The sequence below is a fragment of the Trichosurus vulpecula genome, chromosome 3, assembly GCF_011100635.1.
Source record: "Trichosurus vulpecula isolate mTriVul1 chromosome 3, mTriVul1.pri, whole genome shotgun sequence".
NCBI classification, from domain to species: Eukaryota; Metazoa; Chordata; class Mammalia; order Diprotodontia; family Phalangeridae; genus Trichosurus; species Trichosurus vulpecula.
Window position 1 is genome coordinate 434,034,668 of NC_050575.1, and position 15,602 is coordinate 434,050,269.

The window sequence follows — 15,602 nt, forward strand, 5'->3', positions numbered from 1 at the left end:
CCTTCCTTCCTTCCTTCCTTCCTTTCTTTCTTTCTTTCTCTCTCCTTAGTATTATATTTTTATATATAAATGTTTTATTGATGCCTTTCTTTTTTCCATCCAGTGAGCCTTCCCTTTTAACAAAAGAAAGCAGTCAAGCAAAACTTACTTTGAAATCCTATATGTCAAAAAAAAAAACCCTTCCATGTGAATCACATAACAACTGCTGGCATTCCAATAGTGCTCTAAGGTTTGCCAAGTGCCGTTCATAGATCATCGCATCTTATCTTCACAACAACCAGGGAAAGTAGGTGCTATTATCATCCCTATTTTAAAGATGACAAAAGCGAGGCAGGTGGAGGTTAAGTGACTTACCCAGGATCACACAACTAGTATGTGTCTCAGGCTCGATTTGAGCTTAAGTCTTCCTGACTCCAGGTCCAGGGCTCAGCTGCATCTAATGGTATTTGCAGTTCTGGCCCATAGTGGCCCAGTGAAAGGATCACACAGGATCACACACAGAACTGGAATGAGGGAGCTGCATTTCCTTGTCTCTTCTCTACTACCCAGAATGGTCATTCACTGCTGTTTTCACACTCCCTCTTCAAAGATAGTAAGTGATTCCCCCAACCATTATATATCTGTCTCAGTTTCTCTGTCTGTCTGTGTCTCTCTGTCTTTCTCTCTGTTTCTCTCTCACACACACACACATACACGTCATATAAACTTATAGACACAAAGTCAAATACACACAGAGAGAGAACTATGTATATATAATATATATATATATATACAAACACACAGATGTAATCACAAAGACACAAACAGACCAACACAAAAATGCAATAGGATCTTAACGGTTACCTAGCCCTAACCCGTGATGGTTCAGAAAACTGAGGTCCAGAGAAGTGACTGGGCTTGCTAGGATGGAAGAGTCTTCATTTGTGCCCAGGCCTCTGACTCCAGCCCCAGGGTTCTACCCACTGCACATAATGGGCCCATAGAGAAACAATCACAGACACCGACCCAAACAACCACATACTCCCAGATAATCATAAATACACACAAATCACAACATGGTCCCAATCTTTTGTTGCTGAGTTGTTTCAGTGGTGCCCAATTCATGATGCCATTTTGGAGTTTTCTAGGCAGAGATATGAGAATGGTTTGTCATTTCCTTCTCCAGCTCATTTTACAGATGACAGAACTGAGGCCAACAGGGTTGAGTAACTTGTCCAAGGTTACCCAGCTAGTGTCTGAGGCCAGATTTGAACTCAGGAAGATGAGTCTTTCTGGATCCAGGCCCAGCGCTCTATCCCAGTCCAACAAACCTAGAAACAATGACAGCCTTGCAAATACCATCCTAGCTGCAGCTTAGATGGGCCATTACTCAGAAAAGAATGGGTTGAGAGGGACTGACGGAGATGAGAGCAGAAAGGGCAGACTTACATCTTGGGAGGTCAGATCTGCAGACGGTAAAATGATGAAGGAGCTGAGATTTCTTTTCAATGTCCTCATGTACCACCATCACCTCTGCATTGAAATCCATCATACTCTCCCTGGTGACCACTCCTGTTATAAAATTGGTGGTAGATTAATTCACCATAATGTGTCCATAAGACCAAATGGGCTTCTTCTCCTGGAGCTTTTGACGATTTGCAGTGAGAAACTGGGAGACCACAATGCTTTATTCCAGATGCTTCAGTGTCCTAATGGTAGAGATTCAGTCATGATGATGGCTGCAGGAGAGGCAGTTGGGTCAGGGCAGGCTTTCTGGGGCTCTTCCAGAAGAATATGTAGACAAGGACCATAGTTCCCCCCATCAGACCATATCTCTGCCTTGCAAACACGAGGTATCCAGGAGGCAGGATTGAGTCTCTACTCCTTTGACCCTCTCCCCCACCCCGCACACAGGAGAGCCTGCTGGTGCTCTAAGGGCAGGGCCTTCATTGACCCATAGACCTTGAGGGCAAGGGTTGGGTCTGTCCCATTGAAACAGGAGCTTCCCTTAGGTAGCAGCTCTGTGTGTGTCCCTCACTTTGTCCAATGCTTACTGGAGCTTCTATATAGACTTGGTTATTGGTTATTTTGTTGAAACGTCTCCCCTCCCAGCTGCCCAGATACCCTCTTTCTCAAGTCCCCCAGAGACCAAGTCACTGGGCTGAAATTCCCCAGAGGCTTTGGCCATGGTTTGGAGTATCAACCTGGTTCCCCTTGAACAAAAGCTCCTTGACTCCCTGTTTCTCCCTCTCCTCCCCCATGAGGGGACAGAACTGTCACTTGCTCCAGGTGTCAGAGATGGCCTGCTAGAAGAATGTCCAGTGCCAGGGAACTGGAAGGAGAGAAAGGAGGTGAGCTAGCTTGAGAAGCTTGAGCCTCTGGCAGGAAATAACAAAGCAAGATTCATCCTGGAAAAATTCAGCTAATGCCGCACATCTGGGGAGGGCTAATCAGAAACACAGGCTGGCGGTGGCAGCCCCGAGCTGGGGCTTAGTGGCTGTTCAGAGGACAGACAAGAAGGTGATAATTGGCAGGAAGGTCAAGATTCTTCCTCTGTCCCACTCAAATTGCCAGTTTCAGGATCTGAAATCACCATGTGCAGAACATTGGTAGGGGAAGGTCCCATCCTTGGGGAGCTCCCTGTGCAATGGAAGAGACAGCACACACACACACACACACACACACACACACACACACACACACAAGGATTCCAAAGCAATGTCTTGCCAGATAAAGAGCCTGGGTTCAGAGTCAGAGGGCCCTGACTCTGCTACCTTTGTGACAAATCATTTCATTTATCTGTGCCTCAGGTTGTCAAATGAAGGAGTTGGATTAAATTATCTCCAAGATCCTGTTCAGCCACAGACCTATGGTCTTATAGTCCTATCAGCTCCTTAATGATGGGAACACAGCTTCACGGAGTCACCAGCTGGATCAGGTTGGTCAGGATAGGCTTTCTGTGGAGGTGAATTTTTGATATAAGGCTGAAAGTTCCTCGTTTGGTTTAGGGTTTAGATTGATGGGCAAAGATTCACCTATTTTTTTTTATCCTACAAGGGAATCATCATGGGGAAATTGTGGTACAGGTTAAAGAGCATTGGGGCAGCTAGGTGGCGCCACGGCACACAGAGCACCCAGCAGGAATCATCTTCATGAGTTCAAAGCTGGCCCTAGACACTCACCAGCTGTGTGATCCTGGGCAGGTCACTGAACCTGTTTGCCTCAGTTTCCTCATCTGTAAAATGAGCTGGAGAAGGAAATAGCAAAACATTTCAGTATCTCTGCCAAGAAAACTCAAAATGCTGTCATGGAGAGTCAGACACAACTAAATGACAATAATTTTAAAAATTGTGAAGTCAAAGGGATGTGAGTTCAAACCCAGTCTCTGGTGCTACCTCTGTGATGTTGGGCAAGTCACTTAACTCTCCCCCTCCCTTGGATCTTAGTTTCTTCATTTGGAAACTGGATTGGACTAGATATCCTCTAAGGTTCCTTCCAGATCTATCTCTATGAACACATAATTTTATGAGTCTAAATCAGCTGTGGGGAAGGCAGGCAGAGAATCATAGAATGGCTAAGGGAGAAGGAACCTCAGCAATTTTCTAGCCCAGCCTATCCACAAAGGAATCCCCACTGTTAAATACCTAATAAGTGGAATGCCTCTGTGGGAGTTCTGGCTCTGTCAGAAGTCTTCCCTGATCCCAGACAGTCTTGGGTGGTTTTTCTCCTTGCTCTCTGCTTGTCATCAAGGCCTAGCTATCCAAGTCCGTCCTGCCTCATGACTCTTTTTATGTTCTTGTTTTGATGTCTTGTTTAATTCTTACATCGGCATTCAGAGCATAGGAAACTTCCTCAAGGACACCTATGACAGAAAAAGGAAGAGAACAGATCATGCCATCATAACAACAGCTGGACAGCCCCAGTGCCCATACAATGGTGAGGGAACCAGAGGAAGTCCTCAAGCTTAACAGACAAGTAACAGGGGTGGTGGGGAGCAGAGCACAGGAAAGGAAGCCCATTTCTGTGACAAAGTGGACTGGAAGCCAGTCTCAGAGTTAGGAAGTCCCAGATTCAGTTCCCACTTCGCCTGACACATATTGACTGTGTAATAAAGGGCACATCACTCAATCTCTCCACACCCCAGGAGACTCTCTAAGACTATTGAAGGTTTTTTTTTTATTTTATTTTTTCTCAATTACATGTAAAGACAATTTAAAATTTTTTTTTAATTTTTGAGTTCCAAATTTTCTCTTTCTGTCCTTCACCTCCCTTTCCCTGAGACTGTAAGCAACTTGATATAGGTTATACATGTGTAATCATGCAAAACATGTTGCCTTATTAAGGATGATTGAGTTTTGATGCAACCACCATTCTCAGGGCAGGAACTGCTTTGCCCTGGTAGAAGACTATATTCCTCACAACAATGAAATCACAGGTTGGGTCGAAGAAGAAAACATTTTAATAAGCAAGGATGTCAACAGGGAAACACCAATCTTGTATAACAACCACAACCACAACCAGTATTTATGTAGCTCTTTAATGTTTGCAAAGCACACTACATATCTTATCTTGTTTGGTCTTCACAACAACCCTAGGAGGTAGGTACTCTTTATTATCTCCATTTTACAGATGAGAAAACAGAGGCTAAAAGAGGGTGGCTTGCCTAGGGTCACAAAGTTAGGAGGTGTCTGAGGCAGGATTCAAGTTCTGAATTTCCTGCTTCCAAGTCCACACTCTATGCACTGTGCCACCTAGCTGTCTCCAAAGGCCTTTTTGTACAGATGAGGAAACTGAGGCTCCAATAGGGGTTGCGGCTTGCCCAAGGTCATATAGCTGCTTTGAGGTAGGAGTCAAACCCAGGTGAACCAGTTCCCAGACAACTGGTCTCCGTACTACACAGATGGCTTCCAAATTCTATCCAGTGGCATATCGCATTTTAACAGAAATATTACTATTCCTCCTTCTTCCTGCTTTTTTGTTTTTGTTATTGGTCAAGCTAAAACCACATTTAATTTCTTATTTTATACTGTGAGACTCTAATTATCTAATCTATTTGTTTTAATGCAAATGTTCTCTTTATTATGAATGCAAACAATAGCAAACACCAATATTGCCACATAAAGATCAGAAAAGAGGATTGTAAATGCATTTGTGAATTTTTGAAACGTACAGGTTTTCCTTTTTTTAAGGGCAGATCAGGTTTATCACAAAATTGCCCTATTTGTCTATGTCTCCTGAACTTCCTTCTTCTCTCTTGGTATTATTTATCATCTCCCCACTTTTTATAAATCAATGCAAAAAATGTAAATCTTTTATTAAAGCAAAATTAATCATTTGTTACCATTTCACTATAAAACAAAAGTGCATCTGACACAGACAATAAAAATAATGTAGCAACACAGATTTATTTTTATAAAATCATTTACCATTTTCCAATTTCTAATTCATTCAGATAACTACCATAGCAATTTATGTGTTGGGTGGGTTTGTTTGGAGGGGACAGAGTTTCTTAATTGTCGTACTGTTGATTACATTTTCATATTATATTCTACAGTGAAATATTGTTGGAGAGGCTGGTCTTAAGTGGGGAAGTAAGAGTACTTTTCATTTTGGGGGAGACAGCTATCAGACCAGAGGTTGTAACATAGCTATCTCAGTCAAAACTGTTTTCACATATTTATGGAACTGCTGCTCTTTCTAGAACTTCCAGGGTGTTACTGAAGCTGTCAGACATGTTGGAAGACTCACTGGAGATTTCATAATTATTCCAGGAGTTCTTGGGTTCCATGGAATCTGCACAGCTTTTCTCAGAAATGGCACATCCCTGGACAATGCCGAAGGAGTTGGGGAAAGAATGGCGCACTAATACATTGTTGGGAGAGTTGTAAATTAGTCTTACCATTCTGGAAGATGATTTGAGATTGTGCTAAGAAAGTGACTAAAATGACCTTTCAAAGATCCTACCGCTAGGCATATACTCCAAGGAGCTCAATGATAAAAAGAAAGAGTCCCATAGGATAGGTACCCCCAAATAACCAGAGCAGAAACTTTTGTACTAACAAAGAATGGTAGTCAAAATGGCTAAACAAATTATGGTACATGAATGGAATAGACTATTATTGTACTGCGTGACACAATAAATATAAAGAATTCAGAGAAGCATGAGAAGATTTATGTGAATGAATGCAAAATTAAAACAATATGCACAGGGATTTTAGCATTGTAATAAGAAGAACAACCCAAAACTTGAACACCCCTGTTTCCACAATATTTTGTCCACCTTTACGGGGTTCAATGAGAGAAATCCTTTCATTAGGCTATCCTTTAGGCCATTCAGAAGAGGCTATTATAACTCTTCCTAGTTGAAGATTGGGTCACCTAGGATCTCACACTAACTTATGGTGACCATACAGAACATTTCTAAAACCTATTATCTCTACAGGCTAGACCATAATCAGGAAATGTCCATTGGCCAAATAGCTCTGGAGTTCAGAGTTGTGGTTTTTTTCATTTTTTAATATTCCTTTTGGTTTATACAAATGAGTGACTAGGGAAAAGATACGAAGCCAATCTATGCCCTGCAGGTAAGTTCATTGACTGTTGGCTTCTTCACATGGAAATGAGCTTCTCAAAGGAAGTTTCATATCCCTTGTAAGAAAAGAGGCTCATGCTGTACTAGACATAAACGCAGTCTGGGTGGGACATGCTTAATTTGGCTTATCTTTGTTAACTGGACCCTCATTATCTACAAAATGGCTGAAGTTAGAAAGGCGTACACATGCAACTCATTCAAGCCTCACAGAAACCCTCTTAAGAACGTATTACAGGTATCATTGCCCTGACTTTACAGATGAAGAAACGTAGGCACATAGAGAAGTTAATTGGATTCCCAAAGGTCTGAGGGAGTTTTTGAACACATCTCTTCCCAAATCCAAGGCCAGAAGTCTCTCTTCTATAAATGCTGCTTCTCAATGGCTCTGCCGTGTTCATGACCCTCTTGAAAATGTGACTCTTAGAACTGAGCACTATATTCCACATGAAATCTGATCATTGGAAAATACAGTGGAACTATTACTTTTTTTAGATCTGGGTAGGTTTTTTTTTGTTTTTTGTTTTGTTTTGTTTTGTTTTGGAGGGGGGAAGGCAGGAAGTGATTTGCCCAAGGTCACACAGCTTGTAAGTGTGTCAAGTGTCTGATGCCAGATTTGAACTCAGGTCCTCCTGACTCCAGGGTCAGTCCTCTACTCACAGCGTCAACTAGCTGCTCCCAGATCTGGACAGCTTACTTGTATCAGCGTGGTCTCAGGTGGAATTGGTCTTTTTGACAGTTGTATCACATTTATAGCCCAGTCTTCCAGTCAATAATCATGCCCTCAGTGTGCCAGGGACTGTGCTAAACCCTGAGGACACAAAGAAATGTAAAGGACAGTTGCTGATCTCAAGAGCTCACACAGTCTAAGGGTCACACAGCTATGTTCAAAAACGTTCTGGACAGGAGAAAGGGAGCTGATTAACAAAGGGAAGACACTAGAAGAGAGGGGTTGGGAAAGGCTTCCTGAGGAAGGTGGGATTTACTTGGGAATTGAAGGAATCCATGGAGGAACAAGCCCTTGATAAGGCTCCATCCAGGGCAGTACTATAAGTCATTTGTACTACCCCTCCCCAGGGAGGATGCAAAAACCCCATAGCAGGCTGCTTGATTCTCTAGGGAACTTCAGATTCTTTCCCTTTACTGGTTTCCCACCTACAATGACACTATAAATGGCAAAGACTTGGTAGGCAGTGGGAGAGGAGAGGCAGAAGACCCACCCCCAAAAGAGGAAGACTTTTCCTACTTACATATGACTTTAGGTACTAATCCTTTCTATTTTAGAAGAGACTTGTGATTTAATTCATAGAAGGATCTTTTGATTAGGAAATTCCCTCTTCCAATGCAGATCAAAACTTGCTTTGAAATGTGTGGTCTTAGAGATTTTCTGGAGCAATAAAGGAGTGGACTCCAAGAAAAGCTGGAGTCAGTCCACAAGCCCTTATTAAGTGCCCATATTATGTGCCAGGCACTGTGTTAAGCTGAGGGGAGACAAAGAAAGGAAAAATATGGTTCCTCCCCTCAAGGAGCTTGCATTCCAATAGAGGAGAGGACATGCAAATCATTAGGTACACAGAAGACAGTATAAATCCAGGTAATCTCAGAGAAAAGGCATTGAGGGGAATGGGGGAAAACTCATTGCAGAAGGTAAGAATTTAGCTGAATCTTGAAGAAGCCATAGGAGTCAGGACAGAGAGATGAGGAGGGAGGGCATTCCAGGCATGGGGGAGAGCCAGTGACAATGCCCAGTCAGGAGATGGAATACTGTGTATAAGAGAAAGCAAGGAACCCTGTATTGCTGAATTGTTGAGTCAATGGTTATAATATTAATTAAGGCAGGGCCTTTTTACTATTTCAGAATGCTAAATTAATTAAGCATCTTTGATTGAGTCTAACTAGGTAACTCCAGGCCCAAACCCCTAATTACTAGGTGTTAAGCCAATGTGGGTGTGAAGCCCCCAGGGCCCTAAGGCGAGTTGCTAAGACCAGAGCCAATACTATGCACCTAAGTTCTGGTCATTCAGATGACCTTTGATGACTGTATAAAAAGAGAGAACAGAGTTCTTTGCTTGAGGCTCTCACTCCTGGAGGAGTGTTGGCGTGGGACACTGGGCAGCCCCTCCAAGAGCCTCCCAGCTCATCAACCCAGATGTTGATGGTTTCTTGGTAACTATGAATTGTGATCTGGTCTGTTTACATTGTGTATATTTGTAATTTGTTTGTATTGCTCTGAAGTTCAGGTTGCTGGCTTTTCCTCCTGAACTAAATGAGTTATATGTATATGTTGGATTAAAGTAAGATTGTTAACCCTTAAACGTTGCTTTCCTTAGTAAAGCAGATCAAAAGAACCTGTGCTGGCAGCTCTTACTGCTGGGCTTGTGTTGGTCTTTCACCCCCACAACAACTGCTAGCCAAATTGTTGCTACAATGGTAGAGACTAAGGTGTAAGAAGACTGGAAAAGGAGGAAGGGTCCAGGTTGTGAAGGGTTTTAAAAATCAAATAGAATTTGATATTTAATCTACTATAGTTTATTAAGGGCAGCTAAGTGGGTGAAGTGTATAGAGCACTAGACCTAGATTCAGGAAGACTCATCTTCCTGAGTTCAAATCCAGTCTCAAATACTTACTAGCTATGTGACCCTGGGCAAGTCAGGTCACCCTGTTTGCCTCAGTTTCCTCCTCTGTAAAAGGAGCTGCAAAAGGAAATGACCAACCACTCTACTATCTTTGCCAAGAAAAGCCCAAATGGAGTCAGAAAGAGTTGGACACAAAGGGAAAGCAATCCAACAAAACAATAGTTTATTAAGCAAGGGGACGACACAGGCAGAGCTGAACTTTAGGAAGATCACTTTGACAGCTGGGGGGAGGAATTGGAGGCAAGGAGACCAATAGGAGGCTGTTATGTTAATCCAGACATGAGCTGGTGAGGTCCTGAAGTAGGTTGGTGACTGTGAGTGGAGATGAGCTGGTGTGTACAAGAGATATTATGAAGAGAGGAATGAGACTTGGCCACAGATTGGATATGTGGAGAGAGAGCGAGTGAGGAGAAGAGGATGACCCCTATCATGTGAGTGTGGATGACTAGAAGGTTGATGAAGCTCTTGGCAATAACAGGAAGTTCAGAAGGGAAGTAGGGAGGAGGTTTTGGAGTCAAGATAATGAGTTCATCTTTGGACATGTTGAGCTTGAGACTTTGGGGATGTACAGTTCAATATGTGTAATGAGCAGTTGGAGATGCAAGACTGGAGGTCACAAGGAAGGTTAGGGCTGGATAAATAGCTCTGAGAATCATCTGTATAGAGATAATAATTGAATTCATGGGAGCCAATGAGGTTACCAAGTGAAATAGTATAGAAGGAGAAGAAAAGAAGGCTCAGGACATAACATTCAGAGAGATAGGAGATGGAGGAACCTGCGTGTGGTCCAGCAGGATGGCTGGACCAAAGAGGGTGGGGAGGGGACCAGTGTATAACAAGATGGGAAAGTTAGGAAATTGTGAGGAATTCCTAGGGCAACAAATGATTATTTGTTAAGATGAAAAGGGGATGGTCAATGAAAACATAGGGCCACAACTCAAGGTGGATAATTAATAATAGTGAAAAAGCTGAAATAAATTACCCTTATTTTTCCTTCTATTTTCTCTGCCAAAAAGAGTGATTCTTGGACTTGAAAAGCCCAAACAAAATTGCTCAATAACAAATTGAAAGCCAATAAATACAAGGAGATAGTAGGAGAGCACCCACTAACCTTGATGAGTTCAAGTTCTCAGGCCCAGAGGAACTACATGCCAAGGTAGTGAAGGACTCACTGTACAGAATTGTTCAGTCATTGTCAGTGACTCTGATAGACTAAGGACAATGAGAGGAGTGTTGTAGGACTAGAAAAAGATACAAGTTACTCCAATTTTTAAATAAAGACAAGAGAACTTGGCTTAGATTTCTGGCAAACTTCTAGCAGATATTTTTAAAAGGGTAGTTTGTGAGCACCTGGAAAAGGAAGCAGGTATCACTAGAATTCAACATGACTTCATAAAGAACATGTCTTGTGTCCTGTTTGAAAGGGTCACTACACTAGTGGACAAAGGAAATGCTTTAGACATATCCTGCTTAGGATTTAGTAAGACCTTTGGCAAAGCCTCTCAGGGTGAGTTTGTGAATGAGTTGGGAAGATATGGGATAAAAGATAGTACACTTAGAAGGAATCTAAAGAAGTTGAATGGGCAGACCCAAAGGGTAGTCACCAATGGCTCAGTGTTAACTTGGACAGAAATCTCTAGTAGAGTGAACATCTCAGGTAACTTTCCTTGGCTCTCTCCTGTTCAGTATTTTTCCAAATGACTTAGATGAAAGTGTACTCACCCAATTTACAGATTATGCAAACCTGGAAGAAATATCTAACACATTGAACGCTAGATTGAGTTTCCAGAAAGATCCCAACAGATTAGAAAGATGGTTCAATAGAGATAATTGAAAATCCCAAATTTTGATTCCCCAAACTCAACTTTGAAAGTAAAAAGTGGGGAACTTTGATTAAATAGCACTTTGGCTGAAAAAGATTTGGTGAGGCTGGCCAGGGGTTATGGGTGGGTAATGAGCTACAATCTGAATGAGTCAGCAGTGGGCTATGGAGACCAAGAAAGCCAAAGTGACCTTCAAATGCATGATGAGAAGCACGGTGTCCAGAACATGGGAGGTGATAATCATGCTTTAATTGGCCTTGGTCAAATGAAAGTTGGATTGTTGCATTCTGTTCTGAGCCCCACATTTTAAGGACATTGATAAGCTGATGAATAACACAAAGATGGAAGCTGGAATGAAAAGCCTGGAGCCATCAGATTGTTTGTTTTGGAAAAGAGAAGATGAGCTAGGTGTGGTGGGGCCCACCTAGAGTCCCTGATATTGAGGAAGCTGAGGTTGATGGATCTCTTGATCTTGGGAGTTCTGAACTGCATCAGTATGGTGAGCCCCTCAGAGCAATGGGAGCAGAAGGCTGCTTAAGAAGGGATGAACTGGCCAGGTCAGGAAAAAAAAGCAGGTTAAAGTTTCTATGCTAATCAGTATTGGGGTTGGCCAGTGAGTGGCTGCTGAACTTCCAGCCTGGGTGAAATAGAAAGATGCAGTTCAGATAGATGAGAGAGAGAGAGCGAGAGAGAGAAAGAGAGAGAGAGACAGAGACAGAGAGATGGATAAATGGATGGATGGATAAATGGATGGAGGGAGAGAGAGAGAGGGAGAGAGAGAGAGGGAGGGAGAGAGAGAGAGAGAGAGAGAGAGAGAGAGAGAGAGAGAGAGATGATAGCTAAAAGAAAAGAAAGGGAGAGGGGAATTGGATGGGGGTCTTCAAGTCTCCAGAGGACTGCCATTTGAAGGAGGGATTACAATTGTTCACTTGGCCCTGGAGATAAGGGTTAGGAACAAGGAGTTGAAATTGCAAAAGGGAAAAAAATCTTCCTAACACTACAGTGGTCTCAAAGTGAAATGGGCAATCTGTGGTGGTGCGCTTGTGCACATGTGTATACACAAGGGATGAATATGATGCTCCTCCACTAGAGGCCCTCCAGTGAAACCAGATGACTACTTGTAGGGAATATTCTAGAAAAGGTTCTCAACCATGCACTTTCTAGATTAGGTTCAAGATGCAATAAACCTTCATCAATATCTTCTAAGTGTTCATCAAGTCTCTATGTGCCCTGCAGTGTGCAAAGACATGGAGATGAGAGACTGAGCTAGGGCAGAAAAATGAAAACAAACAAAAGCCAGTCTCTGCCCAGAAGGAGCTGCCCTTCTAGCGGGATGGCCTCTGAAACACCTTCCTACTCTGCCATTTTGTGAGAGGACTTGGGGAAGTGAAGATGGAAGAGAAGAGATTGGTGAACGGAGGTAGAATGGAGGCTGATTGGGGGAAGGGGGAAGGAATAAACGTGGCTGGCTTACTGTATGCCAGGCTTTACAAACACTATCTCATTTGATCTTTCAACAACCTGGGGAGTAGATATTGTACTTGTACTCATTTTACAATTTTGGAAACTGAGGCAAAAGAAGATAAGTGACTTGCCCAGGCTTACACAGATAGCAAGTGTCTGAGGTTGGATTTGAATTCAGGTCATTCTGACTCCAGGCCTGGAAAGTTAGGAAACAGCTTACATGAAGTCCAGAATCTCCTTAGTTACAATTTCCATCCATTACTCTTTATTCTGTCCTGTGGGGCCAAGTAGCAAAAGTGTAATCCAGTCAATAGTCAACGAGCATTTTTGAAAGCACATACTATGTGCCAGGCACTGTGCTAAGTAAGCTCTCAAGATACAAAGAAAGGCAGAAGACAGTCAATGAACATTTATTGTGTGATACTATGGGCCAAGCACTGTGCTTGAGCATGGGGATACAAAAAGAGGCACTCACAATCTAAAGAGACAGACAACAAGCAAACACATATACAAACAAACTATGAACAGGAAACATAGTAAATGATTAAGAGAGGGAAAGCCCTAGAATTGAGAGGAGTTGGAGAAGCCTTTTGGCAGAAGGTGGGATGTTAGTTGGGACTTGAGGGAAGCCAGAAAAGGAGTAGGAAGAACTCAAGAGAGGGAGCACTCCAGGCATGGGGGACAGGCAGAGAGAGTGCAGAGAAATGAAAGATCAAGTGTCTAGCACCTGGTACACGTCAGGCACTGCGCTAAATGCCAGCGATACAAAGAGACAAAAGATAATCACTGTTCTCCAGGTTCTCACCATCTAATGTTACATGACAGTCTTTCAAATGCTGGAAGACAGCTATCATGTTTCCTTTGAGCCTTCCCTTATCCAGGCTAAATATCTCCAACTCCTTCAACTAATCCACAAATGATTTAGGAAGGAGGTGGAAGAACATCATTCAGGTGGAAAGGCTGGACTGGAGGTGAGAGAATGAACATTAGGGATAGGAAATATTAGGTTAGAATTAAGGGAATTGATATTGGATTAGAAGAGGGTAGAAAGAAGGAAGGAAGGAAGGAAGGAAGGAAGGAAGGAAGGAAGGAAGGAAAGAAGGAAAAAAGCATATAGTAAATGCCTACTATGTGCCAGACATAGTGCTATGCATTTTATCATTTGATTCTGAAGTTGGTAGACAGAAGGTTGGCTGAAGTGTGGCAGTGAAGGTTATAGCACTCTAGCTTCCTTGGACCCTAGGTTCATAGATCTAGAGACATCCAGTCCAACCCTTGTGTTTTATATAAGATGAAAGAGGCCCAGAAGGAGGGTTTATCCTGCCCAAAGTCATACAGGTGAGAGCCAAGATTCTCACCTAGGTCCTGGATTCCAAAACTAAGCTTTCTTTCCACGGCACTAGAGGAAGAGAAACTGGGGAGTTGAAGGAGTGCGCGCGCGCGTGTGCGCGTGTGTGTGTGTGTGTGTGTGTGTGTGTGTGTGTGTGTGTGAATTTGGGGGGAGCAGAGATGGAAGAATGCAGACTAGAAGCAGAGGTCACAGACCGAGCAGCAAAGATGGGAGGGAGCCCACCACATTGGAGGTTCGGTGGATGCCTGAGTGTTCGCCTCGGAATTTCCCCAAACCTAATAACAAAGTATTTAAATAGGCCACAAATTGCTTCATGTTGACTGTGTAAATAAGCCAAATCCCCAGCCCTCTTTTGTTCCACAGGCTATTTGTGTCTTAGAGAAGGGGGTAGGGTGGGGGAGCAGGGGAGGATGAGAAGAATTCAACAGAAGCTCAGGTCCCAAATCACAGCATTTGGGGACTCTCTGTTCTGTACCACCAGAGCCCCAGGGGACAAGGGGAGGGCTGGGCTGAGGAAAGGGGGAAAACTTTTTTTTCTCAGCCAAATGTTTTCCTTCCTGAAAACACACACACACACACACACGCACACACACACACACACACACACACACACAGATCCACATTGCACTCTTGCATGCACACGGAGATGGTTTTCATGCATACATGTTTATGAGCACAGACATGGGACATGGGAGGTAGAAGTGGGGGCCCCAAGATGCCTCAAGTTCTGGTTGGTGCCCCCACTTGTGCAGTGAGCTGGAAAAAGAGGGAGGCACTTATACAGAACCCATCCTGTAAGCATGGGCTCCTGGGCCTGGAGCCAGAAAGGACCTCAGACATCATCCGGGCCAACCCCCTCACTTTACAGATGGGGAAACTGAGGCCCAGGTCACTTACAGAGGTAGTAAGAGGCAGAGCCAGGATTTGAACACGGGGACTCTGCCCCTAGTCCCAGTGCTTTATTCAGTTCTTACCCTTCTCAGTCTCTGTCAGCCAATAAGCAATAGGCATCTGCCCATGCTGTGTGGCCTTTAAGAGCAGAAGCCATGGTCCCTGGCCTCAGGAAACCTAGTGTCTATGCAGAGAAGGTGCCTGAAACATCCCTCCCCAAGCAGTATGTTGACCAGACACGTTCTCCCTAATTGTATTCCAAAGAACTGCATTCAGTGGGAAGAGAGAAATTTAAGTGCTGATGATATAGTCTCAGTTAGACATTAAATGAGAGGTACCATGTTAATGGATAGAGGGGCCTTGGGGTCAGGAGGACCTGGGTTCAAATACTCCAACCCTGCCTTTGGCAAGTATTGGCCATGTGATCCTGGACAAGTCACTTAACCTCTCTAAATTCCAAATCAGTTGCCGATCCGTTCTGGTGGAGGGAGTTTCCATGCCAGGAGGTGCTTATCCTGATGCTATCACAGATCCAGACAGCCTTTCCCACCCTAACCCCCAAGAAAATAACTAAATGTGAAATTATCATGCATCAAAAATATTGAGTCACAGCGTTTAAGAGTTGGGACCCCTGAGATCATGTGGTCCAACCTTAACAAGAACATCCCTGCCTTGTGGTCATCCAGCCTCTGCGTGAAGCCCTCCTGGGAGGCGGAAGCCATTCTTTTTCCTGGCCCAGGCTGTTCTGGTCTAGCAGTTCCTAGCCTGAAGTCCATGGACCCAAGATGTCTATAATTAGATTTCAGACGAGTTCATGGATTCAGATTGTGGGGGGGAAGCATTTCATTATTTCAATATGCTTATTTTAT